The following is a 15,599-nucleotide window of genomic DNA, read 5'->3' as shown; positions in this document are numbered from 1 at the left end:
TTCAACCATTTAAATTCAATTGGTATAAATGCATCCATAATTAAACTTGATCAATCCTTGCTGATTGAAACTCTTTATCTGATTCCAGTTTGGTTCTTTTTTATCCCTTTTTAAGGAATAAAATTCTTGCTTAAAATTTCTATACAATGCTGTTAAATCTATTGAGAATTAAATATTGAAAATTAAACTTAACACTTTTTAAACAACTGTAAGGTTCATATAGTAAAGTGTTGTATAGAATTTTTAACAACATTTTAGGTGTACAACCTTTTCATCATCATCATCATTGACATTAGTCCAACACCAATCCATCTTGTTAAGTGGGGTGGGGAATGGGGGTTAAACCTTGTGACTTTTGTGAGTCAATGAAAACAGTCATAAATTCTCTATTTTACTTGTTTTTTTTTCTTGAAAAGTGCCCCCAAAATCAATGTATTGCCCCAATACAAATTGCTATATTTGTAATATTTCACTTGTTACCTTTAGAATGTTAAACTCAGAAAAGAATTTAATGCTCTACTCAACATTCTATTTCAAAGTCAACAACGTTCCTGTATTTATTGTGTGAATTCATGTACTGCATATTATTTTTGCAAATATTTCGAGTTAAATTTTTTTGTCTCAACAACCTGAAAAGGGAAAATACCGTTCTATTGTCAGCAGTATGGCTAAAGTATTGAAACAAAAAGTCAACAGTTCCTTCAGGGCATATGGGTCATTCCATGGGGTTGGGGCAAAAATTGTGACATCAGGGTCAAAAAATAGAAATGTAATAAATGAAAAGTTTTTTTTCTCATATGTTTCATGGGACAATTCTTCAACTAAATCCACTTACAGGCATTTCATACCAACCTGCATATTTGAGTAAATTGCGAAACAAGATTTGACAAAATACCACCGTTACACGGACATCATTTATCATCCTTACTTAGACTATACTCTCCCACTGTCAAAATAAAAGGGTTGATCTCAATTCCTCTTAATAAATATTTTGCTAACAACATTTTTAGTCACTTTATTCCACATTTTCCAACATGGCATATATATTTTGAAAGATTTAGCATCAATAAATGGAACTTGATGCTCTGTGTGTATACCAGTGCCATGTTCTGTGTCGTTCTTTTTTCTCACCAGTCAAGAAAATTCAATTTATGATGGCATGTAGAACTAAATAGTTGACAGAAGTTATGCCTCAACAGAATGGAATATTCTTTTTGGAAAAACTCAACTACTCTTTCTGGCCTAACCTTCTATTTTTGGTGTTACCACCGTTACATGGACATCATGTCTCTGTAACAGAGGTATAATTTGAAGCATTGTAAGTTAAGGTCCATTAATGGTCATCACATACCAAATTACACTTTCTGCCTTAAATTATTTGCACAAGATCAATTGATTATATTAGAAAAAAACATTTTGCATGTCAAATTCTTTGCAAATACAAGAAATTTAAATAAGAGTTTAAACAAAGAAAAATGTACAAAATTATTGACAAATTATGTGTCGTTCTTTTTTCTCAGTCCAGTCAAGAAAATTCAATTTATGATGGCATGTAGAACTAAATAGTTGAGAGAAGTCATGCCTCAACAGAATTGAATATTCTCTTTGGAAAAACTCAACTACACTGTACTCTCTCTGGCCTAACCTTCTATTTTTGTTTGGTGTTACCACCGTTACATGGACATCATGTCTCTGTAACAGAGGTATAATTTGAAGCATAGTAAGTTAGGATCCATTAATGGTCATTACATACCAAATTACCCTTTCTGCCTTAGAATATTTGCACAAGTTCAATTGATTATACTAGAAGAAAAACATTTTGCATGTCAAATTTTTGCAAGTTAAAGCACTTTAAATTAGAGTTTAAACAAGGAAAAATGTACAAAAATTGTTGACATTATATTTAAAATCATACTAATCCTCAAGGTTCCACTTCCGTCTGTCTCTGAAAACATTTATGTTTCTGTCTAAAGGGGAAAAAACGAAACAGTGCTATCTTACGATCTCCAAATCTTTTATTACTTTGAACATGAAGATAATAGCTTCATGCTTTGAAATATCTCCTTCAAGATATTACTTTCAAATGTAGATACCTCTGTTACACGGACATCATGTCCTTGTAATGGTCATATTGAATAGCATTACTTGAATATCTGACATATTTTTCTAGTATCAACACACTAAATGCAATTTAACTCATCTTACTCAAGTATAGAAATACAACATCTACAAGCAAGCTTCTGTAATTCATATCAATGAACAGGTAAAATGTTTTTTTTATTCATACACAATTACAAATTTTTTTGATACCTTTGATACAATATTCAGGTGAAAAATATGTAGGGAAAAGGTACTAGTTTAGTTCTTCTAAGCTATGGTTTTTCAAGACAAAACAAGACAAAGTTGACATGGAAGACATGGACAACGCATTTATACCTTACACATATAAACTTGTTCAATTTGTTAACTCTAATTTGTTTTACCTCAGTTACATGGACATCATGTCCTCAAAATGGTAGTGTAGAAGTGACATTAATTAAAATATAATCATGTCATCACTGGAACTTACATACATTAGATAAAACATTAAGTTCCAACATGCGAAAAGGACAATTGTAAAGTACTTAGTGGACAAATTTAATTTAAAAAACTCACCACCTTTATATCTTCTGTTTTTTTTAACAGAGTTGTAAGCGAGAAAGTAAAATGTACTAAGCTATTCTAATGTTAAAAAATATAACTGCAAGAACTCTTTGGTAAACTTCTTACTGGCAAATGCAAAAAAATGTATTACACTGTACACTAAACCTGACTATTAAAATTAACATGCAATATTTCTCTCTACATTCAGGTTACAAGTTTATGAACTTCAAGAAGACTGGTGACCCAATAAGAAATTTCAGTTTGGAAGAGGATTCTGTCAATGTCACAAAGTGGATGGAGGTAGAATTGTGCCTCGCCATCAGGCCAGGAGTACAGGTCACCAGATTGACACTTCATGTACTGAAGATATACATTTTCACCTTGAACAGAGGCTACCTGTAGTTGAGAAAAATAGTATTTGGAAGTTTGACTATATTTTTTAAGCAATAAGCAAATACTTGTTATTTTATATCAAATCATTTACTTATTTATGTCTTGACATTTTCTCATTAAAGGGGGTGGATTACTAGGGACAATGAATCTGATCTGTTCTTGCAAAATACACAGGAACCTTCACTTTGTATTTTTTCATAGCAAATAGAATTCATCATTTCATAGTTCATAAATTAAATATAATTATAAAGTTACGTTTTATAGAAGGTTTTTGTATTTGTGTTGTTGTGTTCTACTTTGTTTTAACAATACAATTACTTGCCTATTACCTTTTCATAAATTATCTGTACTTCAATTTCATTTCTCAATGGATTAATTTAATCTAATTTTATTCTGCATTCTAATCAAGGGTGGTTATCTAGACAATATCATTTAGTTTTTTATGACCATCCTATTTAATTTTCATCGCTGAAGTTTAATTGTTCAAGCAATTACATAATATATGTATGTTTTATTGGAATTAAATGAATTAATGGAATTCAAATTTGCAATTTACCTTCTGATACAGCAAATAAACTTGTGAAACAAACTTGATTGTGTCACATTTTCTTTTGTTCACTTGTACATGTTTTAAAAATCTCATTATATTGCAATAAAAAAAAAATCACATTGAAAACAATCACACAGGCTTTTGCTTTCTGATAAAACGGACCCCCCCCCCTCTCCTTACAATTGAATATATAGAAATCAAAATACAAAATATTGAAAAAATATTGAGAGAAAAAAAGAATGCGCTGAAAAGTATAACATTCAACAAGATGAAAAGTTTTGGGAAGGTTAGGCCTACAGCCAAGAATTACTAGTAATTGGATTATGGCCATGCTTCATCATACACAAAGCACATGTACTATGTGTAGGGGGTAGTAACAGAAAAATTATTTTGCCCCCCCCCCTTCTTTCGGATTGGGATCAGCTGACAAAAAAAAAAAAATGGGGGGGGGGGGGGCCTGCCTCCCCCGTGGCGCTGCCACTGGTTCTAAACTCTCATTTTTTGGGGGAAATTCAAATTTGATCATCAGGTCTTTGATACCCATATTACGTAGAATCAGTAGGAGCCAATTAAAACAAGGCGAGATTTTGTACCAAATCAAATGAAATCTGAGATGTCAGCATGATCATCGGTGATAGAGCAGTTTTGAGTATCCATTGGCCTATTGAAATAACATATTTCGGTGTTTAAAAAAATCAACTAAATTGCGATTGAATCATGTCAGCTAACATTCAAAACATGTTTGCACGGAATCACAGTAATAAAAACATTATTTCTTTGGGGCCGTTTAGCAAATCTGGAACAAACACGGCGATGTCTCAATCACATATTTTACTTACACGAAAAGATACATGTGGGACTGTAGTAAAAGATTATGAAAAATTAGCGAGATTTTTCAATCTTAAAAACACTTTCTGCATGATAATATAGTTTCACATTTTTAAGATAAGGTTTAACTGATTTAAAAATACGAGTATCGGGATAAATCTCCGTACTTACGTCGCTTTGAAAGGGAAAACATCGTGGAGATCCAATCCACCGTTACACGGACATTGCGGGAAGATTCCCAATTGCAATGCTGCAAAACACCCGATATCATAGCCGTTCATGTGCACGTGGATTTCGGCTAACATCCCGTCCGTCTGATACAACGACGGTCTCTTCTCCGGTCTCTCCTTTTTACATACGCGATGAAATGTGATCCACCGTTACAAATTTGGCCCGGACATCGCCCAAAACATCGGCGACCCTCGATTAATTTACATGACATTAACATTGGTTTTCAAAGCTTATCTTTTGATGAAAAGTTGCTTACTGCCTGCCCTTTATTTCTGACACATAACTTTGGAAAGAATGATTTCTGACTTTTAGTTATTTACCACTTTACCGCCGTTACAGAAAAAATAAACGCGGACATCGCATGTAACGGTGGTATGCGATGTTGTAGGAATGATTTTTGATATAAAGCCTCTTATCATTTGCTATCCCATTACTGTTTTGTTATTAAACAAATGTTGCTTTATCAATCATGGCCATTTGAATTTGACTAAGTTTATCTTTTGATTAGATATCTTCAACTGAAAATGACCATTTTGGATGTCACACTTGGTACCCCAAAAAAGAGTCTGGACATCATCATTTAAAGTCTCACCATAAAAAAAAAAATGAGGTTCAACATTTTTATTTCTGCATCAAGTAATTGCTTACATAACTGCCTTCCAACAAAACCACATTGCAACATCCAAACGCCAAACACATTTTCAGGATAAAGCCAACAATTCATAGGGAACACAAAAAAGTGCTGTTGCCCCAACCCCGTGGAATGACCCATATGCTGATAAAAATTTCTTTGAAACACAAAAAACAAGAAAACCAGCGGATTTGGCAGCCATACAAAATATAAAGTCAAGACCAACAACATTATAATTTGTTCATCTTTTAGAAATACATTCAAATGATCGGAATAGATAAGATTAGATGTTGGTTATTCACATAAATTATCACACCAAAAGATATTTATCATAAACCAATGAAATTGTCAAGATAAAAACAGATAAAATGTTTAAAACTCCATATTGAATAAGAATTCAGAGGGTTTTATTTCAGTGAAAGAGGGCCCTAAATCTGATTGTAAAGTCATTTTCAAATAAAACAAATCTATGAAAAGATCACTACATACTTGTAAGGTTTGAATGTTTTGACAAAAAGAATTTAAATGAAGGAATATTTACCAATTATCATTCTTTATCTATTCTCAAGAACATAGAAGTTTTCCTTGAGCCTGGAGCTCCCATTAGGGAAAACAGATGGGGGTGTTCGGAGCCTAGGGGTGTGTCTTTCTTGAGATTACAAAATAGAATATTGAAAAGGGCTTTTCTTTTTTTTTCTTTCTTCATGAGATAAAAGACAAATAGATGCAAAATAACAGAATAAGCAACATGAGATAAACACAAGGTATAATATGAAAATACAGCAATAGTGTGGAAATTAATGACGAAAAAGATAAAGAATGAAGACATATACATGAGGATACACTCTAAAATATATGCAAAAAAAGGGTAAGGGTTTATCACCCCTAATAGAAGAACAGGGGCTTGTTGCAGAAAGAGTTGCGATCAAACGCAACTCAAAAAACTTGCGCAACTTGATTTTCAGCCAATGAAGCACCCATATTCGGGACTTGCGCTTGATATTTTTCACTAGCGTTTTAAATGCAACTCTTTCTGCAACAGGCCCCTGAAAAGTGACTTTTTTTTCTCAAGGAGGATCATGATCCTTTGTCCACTGTTTCAGCCCTTGTAATTCATACATCTTGTGGAAAGAAATCAATCAAAACACATATGAAAAAGGAAAGAGAAATATATTAGAAAGGAATTCATAGACCAGAATGATAAATGGAGAGAAATCAAATGATCATAAGAGAATGAGATGCGCAGAATGATTTTTAGGGTCGATTTTTTTTATTTCTGAATTGAAATTTCAAACTTGCATTTCATCGATCATATGGGCTTTTGAGAATATCAATATCCCCAAACAATAGTAAACAAATTACAACTGCAACATCTCAACAGAATAAAACAAATCAAAATAAAGAACTAATATGTAAAATGAAATGATTGAATGAAAAATCTGCAGTTAATAAAATAGCTGAAAATTTAAACAGGCAAAAGCAAAAGATCTGAAAAAAGTGGGAAACACCTTTTATGTTCTTGCATATCAAAATATTTTCTCTCATCGATCACAAAAATCAGCTTTCAAGATTTTGTACAATAATTTTGCCTAAGAATGAAATCAATTTATAAGAAGACAGTCTGAGATTCATACTAAAATCATTAAAATCTGAATTTGAAGTACACAGAAGAAAAGGAGTGTTTGCATGCAGATATTGATTTCTTTGTTAGCTTTCAATAATGGAGATATCAATTTTTATAAGATGACAAAATGTGGAAAGAGACAGCTCTAAGACAGGCAGGACACAGAAAGGAAGATGATTGTTTTCTATTCTTCTTGTAAAGAAACAATGGTTTCGTCTGCAACAGAGTGAATCTTATTTGAATCCAGAAAATAGATTGATTATGGAATCGAGTGGTCAATTACTCTGGCCAAAGGATCTACAATCAATTTTACAGCCTTTTTTTTCTATAATTTCAGTCTGGAGATCGGCTAATAACAATAGCCTTGGTATTTTTTATCATGATGTGGAAGACTGCTGGGAGTTTATGGGCGGAAAGAGAAAACCATCCGTCCAAAACAAAAACATTAATTCGCCTGCTCCTCGATGACGCACAAGGAAAAATTGTGCCCATCGGAACCCGCAATGGATACAGATATGAATAAAACACATTGCATATTAAGAAGACTTGGATGTGAACTCTGGATGACACTCTCTGATCTAGCCTCCGCCCCAGCCCGATCCCTCATTTTCTTTACTAAGCCGGGTGTCCATTAGGCACTTAGAGGTCAGCCTTCGAGTAGGACCGCCTCCCATCACATGACCTCTATGTGGTTTCGCCCCACAACATGCCCAGTTAGCCTCCCTCCCAGGCCGGCGATGACTTCACAACATGCACTTGACACTGGGACCGTGGCGCACTAAGTTCGAGGCGGCTGGGCCAAAGTCTACGCACCTGGTGTCATCACATACGCAGTGTATATGTATATATATAATATAGATATATACATTGTGGGCTGTAATAGGACGTACAAGATTTTCCGCGCCTGCATTTTCATATTTGTTCCCTTTACGATATAATTCATGTCAAAAGAGAAAGCAGGGATGGCGCAGAGGAAGGGCCTTGCTGTAGTGTAGACAAGACGATGTGCTATGCGAAGAACATTTCAATCTTTTGCAAGCCTGGAGAGGTTCCAATGTATTACTATTGCACAGCGGGCAAACCTCCAAAAGCACTGGCAAGTTCTGCGCATTGTTTTTGGCCAAAGCAGTGACAGTCTTCGCAATCAATTAGTGCATTATGTTTCAATGATTGAAAAACAAGTGAATTTCGGCTGGCATCATGTACTACCCCCCCCCCCTTCTTCTTTTTCTCTCTCTCTCTCTGACATCCAAACTCTTCATACTTTGGGGGATGGCAAAGATGGGTTGAGGTTGACACAAATATTTCTTGTTGTCAGAAATAACAATTAATGTTTTGTTAAAAGACAGAGGGATGCAATTTTGAATAGAATTCTGTTTTTGTGTGTTTTTATGGGGTTTTTTTTTTTGGAATACCCTGTAACAATAGAATACTAAATAGAAATCCACATTTCTCATTAGTACATACATTGTTCATTTGATGATAGGCTCATTCTATTCTTTAGATTAACATGCACTTGAAGTAACACAGAAGAAAGCAAAATGTTTTATTCCCACTAATGAGATATCGTTTTTTGGGGGGCTCATTCTATTCTCAAAAATTTGATTTCCTAACTTTCATTTATAGCTATTAGTGCTGCAATGTATGTTTTTTTTTTAATAATGGCATTTATTGTAAAAAAAAATTAAAATTTTCTTGAAGAGTTGTGTCTACCTCCTCCAAATTGTTATTTACAATTCTTCAATTACTTATCCTCTCTCTTTCTATTCTATGAAAACTATTAAGAGCTTTAACAAAAATCAAATTATTGTATTTAACCTTTCAAAGAAAAAACTCTCAGACAAAGCAACACAAAAACAAAACTTATTTTGTGCTTTTATTTATAGCTATATGATTTTGAAAATGCAACTTATATTCTTTTCAATTTTATAGATCATCAGTTGGGACCTAGCTATATATTAATCTACTAAAATGTGAATAGATATATATACCTTTAGAATGGCACAATATAGTAACACTAAATTTTTTCAAAAATATATATTTTTAAAAAATCTTGTCCTTTCAATAACTAGCACTATCCATTTTGATAACAATCAGCACTTTGGTAAAATAGAAATTCAATGTTAGTGTCCTTTGGACAAGGTACATGTATCTCTTTGAATTATTTATTGTAGATTTATTTTATGGTGTAAAAAATTAAAATATGGACATTCTTGTATAAGAAATGGTTCGTTTTACAAGCAAATATATTATGATCTTCAAACATTTCTGTCTATTGTAATTAAGTCCTTGCAACATATATGACCCTGTATTGAAAAAACATTGATTTAGGATTTTTACTTTTTTTTTTCCTTATTTTCCAATCTACAACCCCTAACAATTGTGGTTGTTCTAATAAACAAATAATGTGAATACTTTAAGTTATCAATGTGAATACATGTATGTCATCATGTGTTTTGGGGGGGAGGGCAAATGGCATTAAAAGCGGAAATATACATATATATTGAAGCTTTTTTATACAACATCCATTAATTTTCACAAACTGTAAAACTTGTAACATCTGCCTTCCCTCAGTAGAACTCTCTTTTCTTTTCATTTTTTGCAATTATCAGGTAAAAAGATATCCATTTCCCATTTTGAATAGAATGTAAAAGAAAATGCAATTCATAGTAAAGAAATATTTCAAAGTATTCTAAATACTTCAATATATTGATCGATATTAACTTCATAATTTTGAATTCAATCTTGATTTTTATTGCTTGCATGGAAAAAAGGGATTCTTTCATATATTTTGTTTGTTTTAATAGCTAGAACTCTAGCATAAAGTAGATTCAAAGTCATCAAAATGTGATAATGGTATTTTGAATTATACAAAATGTTATCTTAAAGTTTAATTACCTTATTTTATCCTTATAATTGGAACATATCACCTGGAAACCAGTATGCCTTTTTTTTTGGTCTTCACTCTAATTTTATATTCCTTCACTATTTGTTTGAATTTGTTCATGACCTTGCTGAAAACAGACTTTTTAGCCAATATTTATCTGAATAAACACAATATAAAAGAACAGCTACAATCTTTCTTGCAGTCTTTGTTTTGTAAAATCATATCTTATGCCTATTTTTCATAACTAGCAACCCTCCTTATTTTTCCAACCCCTTCCACTTTCCTTTGCTTTAATAATATTGTTTTATTTTCAATTATATTTTCTTCATGCAATTTCTCTTTTTTGTTTCTTGGGGAGTGGGGCAAAAAATTTCATTTAGAATCTTGGGACACAATATGATTTAATTGCAACTTTGGAAAACCCATGCCATATTCATCAAAATTACTTGGACAATAGACTTTGTATATATAATTAATGATCCCATATTTCTGGAACACATTTTTAGAATGTTTTATCTAAACATGTTATTTACTATAAATGTTATTTCAATGATAAAATGGTGAAAATGACTTTTTGAATGTCAGGAAATACTAGTGTTGAAATTGAGAAAAGAACAAAATCAAAATCATCATTTCCTTACGATTCATTTCATTTTATTATAAATACAAAAGAAATACAAATATGCCGACATCAAATACTGGAAATACTATCAAAGTATAAGCTGAAATGGTGTATTTCCAATTCCCAAAAGTTCTTCATGTATTTGGCATAGATATTCTGTGAAAATTGTTTTTTATTTCAAGGGACAGGTCCTCCCCAGAAAAATGTTGATTTGAATAAATGGAGAAAAATCCATGTAGTACAATGCTGAAAATTTCATCAAAATCGGATGTAAAATAAGAAAGTTATGATATTTTGTAAAGTTTCGCTTATGTTTTACAAAACAGTGATATGTACAACTCAGTGACATGCAAATGAGACAGTCGATGATGTCCCTCACTCACTATTTCTTTTGTTTTTAATTTTTTTAATACAATATTTCATTGTTTACAGATTTGACAATAAGGACCAACTTGACTGTACCATATAGTATCAAACAATGCTAAATCCACTTGTTCAGGGAGGAATTAATTGCTCTTTCACTTGACAATAAGGAGAAAATTAAAATATTTCATATAATGAAATACAAAAAGAAATAGAGTGGATGACACCATCATTCTCATTTGCATACCGACCAGGATGTGCATATAACTGTTTTGTGAAATTAAGCAAAACTTTAAATGTCATAACTGTCTTTTATTTTATTAAATCCAATCTTGATGAAATTTTCAGTGCTACTGTATGCTTGTTGGATTTTTCTTTTTGTTCAAATCAACTTTTCGTTAGGGTGGACTTGTCATTTAAGTTTACATGAGAGGCTGTGATTCAAATTTACTTGCATATTTGTAAAAATTTATAATTTGGGGAAAAGGAACAGTCCAAAACAGACCAAATCACATCATTAAAATATCTCCATATCTTGAAAGGCAATATCACAACAACAAAAAACAAATCTCACAAGATGGCGATTATTAAACTGTACAAAAGATAAAATATATCCATACATATTTCATAAGGATTACTCTCCACACTGAAATATAAACTTAACGAGTTAAGGAGTGGGAGCATGTAAAAAAAAGAAGGTATCAACTAAATGTCAGACATGCTTTTGACAGAAAGATTTATATGTTTCCATAAATGTATATTTCTCATTTCCTTTTCAATCTGTAAATGAATACAAGGTATATGGTGATTTTAGTTTGGCCATGTCTTTGATTTATATTTTCTCACTTTGGAATGACCAAACATTAAAATAGTTTATGCTTTGTGGGGATAATGTTTATTTTTTGGATGTTATACTTTTACTTTTTACAGCTTCAAAGCTTCTATTTAAATGTAAATGAGTCTATATTTCTTGGAATGTCCAATAAATTGTATTTTGTGGGAGAGTTTGTTAATTTGTTATTACAATCTTTTTAAAAATAATTGCAGGTCTTTGATCCTAAGAAATATAAAATTGTTTATGATTAATATTTTGATGATACTATATCCATCACGTCAATGGCATACTCAATTTCTTTTGATCTTTCACTTAATAAAATAGCACTTGTGTTTTAATGATCAAATCTTTGAGGAATATGAAGCCGCTTTTTCTATTCTTCTTTGACCATCTACTTTAAATGACAAGTCCACCCCAACAAAAAGTTGATTTGAACAAATAGAGAAAAATCCAACAAGAATAACACTGAAGATTTCATCAAAATCAGATGTAAAATAGGAAAGTTATGACATTTTAAAGTTTTGCTATATTTCACAAAAGAGTTATATGCACATCCTGGTCGGTGTGCAAATGAGTGGACTGATGACATCACTCACTCACAATTTATTTTGTATTCTAGTAAGTAGTATTATATGAAATATCTTAATTTTCTCCTCATTGGAAGGTGAAATAAGTTTTCTTCCTCCATGAACATGGGGAATTACAATTGTTTTAACACTTCATGGTTCAGTAAAACTGGTCCTTATTGTGAAATATGTAAAAATTGAAATATTGTATAATTCAAACAATAAAAAACAAAAGAAATAGTGAGTGGAGGACATCACCGACTCTCATTTATGTGTTGCGGAGTTGTGCACATAACTGTTTTGTGAAAAATAAGCGAAACTTTAAAATGTCATAACTTTCTTATTTTACATCCGATTTTGATGAAATTTTCAATGTTATTCTTGTTGGATTTTTCTCTATTGATTCAAATCGACATTTTTCTGGGGTGGACTTGACCTTTAAAAGAGGAAGTTGAGTACATACATGTATGTATTAGCATCTCACCGTCCAATAATGAGAAATAAGAACTGTGATGGTATATTAATTCAATGCCTTTTTTTTCATTCTTTTTAATCTTGCACTTATATATACACTGTACATGTACAAACAAATTCTAGGTTGTTTTTCTTTTATTTTTGTAATAAGAAAATCTTGATCAAGACCTTTCAGATGAATAAACTATAAATGTTTTCAATTTCATTTAAAATAACAACAAAATATGTAGGGAAATTGAATGAAATATGAAGATTTGTATACTAGTAAATCTTTTTTTTTTACTTAATTTTTATTTTTTACAGATGCATCAAAATAAGATTTTCTAAATGAATTCAGTTTTGGTACAAATAACATACTTTCAATCAAATTGTCTAACCCCCCTCCTCCCTCTCTGTTTCTCTTTCATTTTTCAGTTTTGGTTCAAATAACATACTTTCAATCAAATTTTCTAACCCCCCTCCTCCCTCTCTGTTTCTCTTTCATTTTTTTGACAATGTGTATAAAATCATTTACCAAAGAATGTGAATATGAAATAAAATTGAAGGTAGTTCAGGATTTAACAGTTTTTACACTTTTAAAGAAACATCTGGACTGGTGGAAATGACAGAAAAGGGAGAGGAAACAAAATTTGAAAATGCAGATGATGAAATTTCATAACAGCACTACTGTATGATCGGTTTTGTAATGCACATAAACAAAAACATTTGTTTTCAATATCTATTTTTAACACATCGCTAGGTGTGATATTCAAGGAATAAACTTGATCAAAAGATACATAATCCATTCATTGTTACACTATTGACTAGTTGACAGGATATTATTTAGTAGACAATGACCCCAGATGGAAATGACCTATTTTCACTTTTAAATCAATTGACAGGGCCAATGTTTCAATAGATCTAGGCATACTAGTCTTACATATATGTTTTCAGGAACAGGAGAAAATTTATATGGTAATAAAAGGACTGACCATTTAATGCTTGTATTAAAAAAGGGCTTTTAAAAATTGATATTATTCATAAACGATCAAATATAAAGAGGTATGCAACATGCCGTATGACTAGCCAGGCATAGACTAAAGGGCTATCTAGTATAGGATTTCAATTCACTTGAAATCAAATTAAAGGGTAATGAAAAGAACATAAAATCATGGCACACCAATAATGAATGGCAATTAATTAATCAAAATTAGCACAAAAAACAATAAAATACAAAGCTCGTTTGACAACTTTGAAGCAAAAGCAAAAGAATGAAAGTCAGCTTACTGGCGACATAATGGTATCCTTGCTGTGGCAGTAGTTTATAAGGGCAAACAATTGATCACTGAAGCAAAAATCTCCTGTGTTTTTTCTTTTTCCCACAACACAACGCCAGTGTGCCGAGTTGGCGCAGTTACTTTTACAGAGCAGTTAAAGGCCCCGTAGTCCAGCCAGGCAAGAACGAACATTTACAATAGTAGTAGTCCTATGACCTTGCTGTGGCGTTTCATAGGCTTTGCATTAGAGTAGAGAGAGCGACAGAGCAAGAGCTGCAGACTTCACTCATGCACAGGAGTCTATAGTAATCCGGAGTAGAAGGCTTGTGAAGGATGGGCGGGGCTTTCATTGACCCAGGCAAGTCTGATGACATCATCACCCACCCGGCCAATCAGGGGACGGTTGCCATAAGGGGGCGTGCAGTGACCTCAGCTTACTTAGCCCCCATTGGCTGGGCCCTGCTGATGTCAACAACACGGGCTTGCTCGAGCGGACTAACCAGGTTTGCCGCTTGACTGATTTGCATGTCATTTGCATGTGATTACCATCTCTATTTGCATACTGGGTTTACCCTGGGAGCCTGGCAGTCATTGAGTATTGACACCCACGCATGTTTATGAGCTGCTGCCCTACTGCTGGAGTAACCACCCAACTGCACTAGTCTCCATGCCAGGCTTTAGAGCCATATGGCAGAGGTGTACAAAGTGAAATGCAGAGATCGGTGTATGTACAAACCTATTATCGTAGAACAGAGCATATTCATTAATTTGTCTGCAGCAACTTTACAACAGTCTATCGTAATAGCAGACTAAAAAGTTAATGACAGTGAATTCTCAATTGTCCACTTCTCTAAAATAGCAATATAATAAATCCCACCCTATAAAAAGTACAATAACATTAGATTGCTCTTCTTTCCAAAGGTAACAAGTTTATTTTTATATCATTGTTCTCTATAAATACTTTGGTCATTTATTGTACTTTCTGTTGTACATGTACATGTGTGTCTATGACTGTTTGAAATTATGCTAAATTTATTTTGATTAATACCTGTTATTGACTTTAGAAAATTATTGCAATGAATAGAAAGAGGTCTGCAATGGCCAAAATATATGACAGTGTACATGTAACTATAGTTTTCACAAGCTCTGGTGATATATCGTTGGTTACATGTAAAATGATGTTTCATCAAATCCTGCAGAGCTCTTGAGCTGAACACATCTCTTGGGTGATGATTGATGTAGCGGGTTGGAGGGTGTCTGGGAGGATAAGGCTCTGCAAGGGTGCTGTAGGTAGGTCTAAAAGGGTCAAGGAGGGAAGCATGTTCACACTAAGAAGTAAGCACGCAACTAATGGTCGTTCACCACTCCCTGGGGAGGATTGATAGAGAGGGTTGGAGGGTGTCTAGAAGGAGAAGGCTCTCCAAGGGTGCTGTAGGCAGGTCTAAAGGGTCAAGGAGGGAAGCATGTTCACACTAGTATAAAAGCAAGCATGTTTTAATTTAATTTCATTCTCCACTCCCTGAGGAAGATTGATGGAGAGGGTTGGACAGTGTCTGGAATGAAAAGGCTGTGCAATAGTATTTACAGAGAGTCCAGTTTGGGTGTGTTGAGATCCACTACCATTGATCTTTGAATGAATATTAGGTACCATACTACATGTATGGAATTTAAAGACAAAAGTCCACATTAAAGGAGA

General features: G+C 32.9%; 1 protein-coding gene and 1 long non-coding RNA gene across 2 annotated transcripts in view; both read right to left on the bottom strand.

Moving 5' to 3' along the window:
• LOC129266175 (uncharacterized) overlaps nt 1-14,220 on the bottom strand; it is a 69,946-nt gene extending 55,726 nt beyond the window's left edge. The window contains exon 1 of the mRNA XM_054904021.2: nt 13,914-14,220. The gene's annotated coding sequence lies outside the window, so the exon portion shown is untranslated. The remainder of the gene's footprint in view (nt 1-13,913) is intronic.
• Nucleotides 527-5,410, bottom strand: LOC135155129 (uncharacterized). The gene is made up of 2 exons (XR_010294478.1): nt 4,586-5,410; nt 527-3,039 (listed from the first exon to the last, which is right to left on the bottom strand). It is a non-coding gene; the product is annotated as an uncharacterized LOC135155129 (long non-coding RNA).
• Nucleotides 14,221-15,599: the final 1,379 nt, after the last annotated feature.

The sequence above is a fragment of the Lytechinus pictus genome, chromosome 8, assembly GCF_037042905.1.
Source record: "Lytechinus pictus isolate F3 Inbred chromosome 8, Lp3.0, whole genome shotgun sequence".
In the NCBI taxonomy this organism is placed as follows: Eukaryota; Metazoa; Echinodermata; class Echinoidea; order Temnopleuroida; family Toxopneustidae; genus Lytechinus; species Lytechinus pictus.
Note: the sequence above shows the minus strand (reverse complement) of the source record. Positions and strands in the feature narration are given on the sequence as shown.